Genomic DNA, 3,554 nt, shown 5'->3' with positions numbered 1-3,554 from the left:
ATTCAAATGAACAAACCGAAGATAGTCTAATCTACAATAGAGGAATAACACAAATAAGATCAAGTAATAGAATAGACCTTTGGAGATGTAGAAACTTAGTTACATAAAATCATAAGACTATGATTTCATGTGAATCAATGGAGGTAACAAAGGCTTGACACAAATGGAATTTGTTGTCCGAAAATCTCTATTCCTAGCCTCCCCTTAGAGATTTCTTGAAGCTACTACAATTGGAATGAGATTGGGGTATACAAGCTTTGAATCTTCATACAAGTCAAGCTTTCTTAATGAAGATCTTGAAGAAAACTAGTAATCTTGAGAGCTAGAGAGAGAAGGTCTTAGAGAGAGAGAGAGAGAGAGAGAGAGAGGTGAGTCATCAATTCACCAAAAACTCAAATGTCCCATTTAAATAGTATAGGAACCTTCATTAGTCTCAACCAATGAGAATAGACCATTTTAAATTAAGTTTGGAGCCAAAACACGCCATTGTATGATCTTGTACGGACTGCCCAGACAACTATTGAGTCTAGTTTTATGTTGTATATAGGTTGTGTTTTAGGTAGTTTTTATTAATTTTTTTAGTTGTTTAGTGCAATATTATGCTTTGCTTTTGCTTATTTTCAGGTTTTAGCTTATACATAAAGGAAAAGAACAATTGGAGCAAATTGGCAGAAAAATGATGAAAATTTGGCTTTTTGGTGTTGATTTTATGAAAAGATGAATCCACAAGCAATTTTATGGCTTCGGTGAATTTTTGGGACCAAAAACACAAAAATTGAAGAAATTGTTAAGGGCCACGACGCTATGATGCTGAGCCGCAACCCGGTCCAAGGCAGAAAGCTTGTTTTTCAGAAAATTGACACGGGCCGCGGCGTTGATGAGGTTGGTTTGCGGTGCGCCTAACATCCACGCGAAGCCAAAATTGACACTGGCCACGGTGCTTGAAATGTTTAGCTGCGACCCGCATTGCTTCTGAAGAAAGTTTTTTGGTTTTAAACCTAATTTCGAGAGGAGACTGGGGGGGGGGGGGGGACTAATTTTGAAGTGAAGAACACACCGTGGAGCATCTCCATTCGTTCTCAACAATTATTTTTCTTCTACTCTGTTTTTCTTTATGTTTATTTTTTATTCTATGGGTTTTCTTGCCATGGGTATGAAGTAATTTTATTTTCTAAGGTTTTTAATGTAATCACTTTGATTTTTGTTATTTTCTATGATGATTTCATGGTTCTTTCTTCACTTTTATTCTAAATTAGTTGATATGTTCTTAATGCTTGTGAATTCTTGATCACCATTTGAATGATTTATGATTTTAATTTGAAATCTGAAAAGTGAGAATTGATTATGCTATGATTGAATAATCACAATTTTTATATTGGATGAAAATGCCTATATGAATTGTGTAATTTTAGGATTATTGTGTTCAATGCTTTTATGTGTTGGAATTTATCACAGGAATGTAGAAAATTCACATGTAAATTGAGTTCTTTGTTTCTTGAAAAAGAGTAAGAATCATTTTTGTTAATCCATTATTAGTTTAGGAAGAAGAATTGTGAAGTCCAATTAGTGAAATAATAAAGTGAATAGTTGATGAAATTAAAATCCCTAGTTCTTTATTTTTGAAGTTTTTACAATTATTTTCTTTCTTTCATAGTGTTATTTTATGTTTATTGCTTTTATTATTTTAATAATTTTGAAACCAATTTATTGTTGACCAAATAGAAATAGAAAATTAATTTGTTGGTAATTTTTAAATCAATCTCTGTGGGGACGATCTTTATTTATCATTGTATTACTTGTGTCGATTATGTATACTTGCGTATCAATTTTAACGAACAAGTTTTTGGCGCTGTTGCCGGGGATTGATTTTTATTAATATCAATACAATTAATTTTTATTCTAATTTTGTTTTTCTGTGTTAATTGTCTCTAACTGTTGTGTTTGAGAATCTTAATTTCAAGTGCCAATTGGTATATGCGACGTCAAGGGACTGACAATATTTTGCCCATTAATACTGAAATTGAGAGGACTTGCAGACAGAACAGAAAGTAGAAACAGTTAGTAGAGATGGCCCAACATTAGGGCAATGGGTTGAATAGGGACGCTGCTGAGCCAGCAGTTCGCACACTCAGAGACTATGTACTCCCCACTTTTACTGGAGTACAATCATGCATCCAACCGCTGGTAGTTGCAGCCAATAATTTTGAACTTAAGCCGACAATTATGCAAATGGTCCAGTCTACTATCCAGTTTGGTGGACTCCCTACTAAGGATCCCAATACACACATACCCAATTTCCTGGAGCTATGTGGAACTTTTAAATATAATGGGGTCACCGACGATGCTATTAGACTGAGATTGTTCCCGTTCTCATTGCGGGATAGAGCTAAAAGTTGGTTGAACTCTCTTCAAGCCAACTCAATCACTACATGGGAGGCATTAGCTCTGAAATTTCTCGCTAAATTTTTCCCTCCATCCAAGGCTGCAAAGTTAAGAGAGGAAATTAATAACTTCTCTCAATTTGATGGAGAGTCTCTTTATGGTGCATGGGAGAGGTTTAAGGAGCTTTTGAGGAAGTGTCCTCATCATGGGATTGAAAAATGGATGCTAGTCTATAATTTTTACAGCAGTTTGTGTGGTATGACTCGCACCATTATTGACGCTGCAGCAGGTGGTGCTTTCATGAGCAAATGTGCTAATGAGGCTTATCAATTTCTTGAAGAAATGACAATGAATAACTATCATTGGCCTAGTGAACGAGATAGAAATAAGAAGGTAGCTGGTAGGCCTGAGCTGGATGCTATTACCACTCTCACTGCTCAGGTTGCATCATTGACCAAGCAACTGCAACAAAATTCTATGGCCACTCAAGTCATGCAAATCCAAGCGGTATGTCATAATTGTGGTGGTCCTCACCCATTTGAGCAGTGCATGGTAGTTGAGATGAACAACTCCATTCCCATGGAATAGGTGAATATGATGGGAAAATTCAATAGGCAAGCTAATAATCCATTCTCTAACCCGTTCAATCAAGGGTGGAGAAATCAAACTAATTTTTCATGGAGAAATAATCAGGGTCCTCAACAAATTCAGCAGCCTATGCTTCAAGCTCCACCTCAGGTACCATTACAACCACCAGTACTACTTGTTGCTCAAGAAAGGACAAATGAGTCACAAGATGCACTGTTAACTCTGACCAACTCTCACTCTTAATTTATGATAGAAACTCGCTCATCCATCATGAATCTTGAGATGCAAGTTGGTCAATTGACAAATATGTTACAAAGTAGGCCTCAAGGAAATTTTCCAAGTAATACAGAGGTGAATCCTAAAGAGCAGTGCAATGCAATCTCTTTGAGCAGTGGGGAGAAGTTGGAAGAGCCAGTCAAGAAGTCTATACTTGCACCAAAAGTTGATGTTGAGAATGAGGGTAAGGTAAAACAAGAGGTTATTGAAAACCTTGCGAAGAAGCAGTCACCAATGAGTTTTGAGCACCACGTCAAGATTCCATATCCTCAGCGACATCAAAAGAAGACACTTGACAAGCAGTTTTT

General features: G+C 36.4%; 1 non-coding gene across 1 annotated transcript; it reads right to left on the bottom strand.

Moving 5' to 3' along the window:
- Nucleotides 1-2,487: 2,487 nt before the first annotated feature.
- On the bottom strand, nt 2,488-2,594 carry LOC133828089 (small nucleolar RNA R71). Its single transcript, XR_009890731.1, has one exon. It is a non-coding gene; the product is annotated as a small nucleolar RNA R71 (small nucleolar RNA).
- Between the last annotated feature and the right edge of the window lie 960 nt (nt 2,595-3,554).

Source organism: Humulus lupulus, chromosome 3 (genome assembly GCF_963169125.1).
Source record: "Humulus lupulus chromosome 3, drHumLupu1.1, whole genome shotgun sequence".
Taxonomy (NCBI): Eukaryota; Viridiplantae; Streptophyta; class Magnoliopsida; order Rosales; family Cannabaceae; genus Humulus; species Humulus lupulus.
This window is presented reverse-complemented; position numbering and strand designations above follow the sequence as displayed.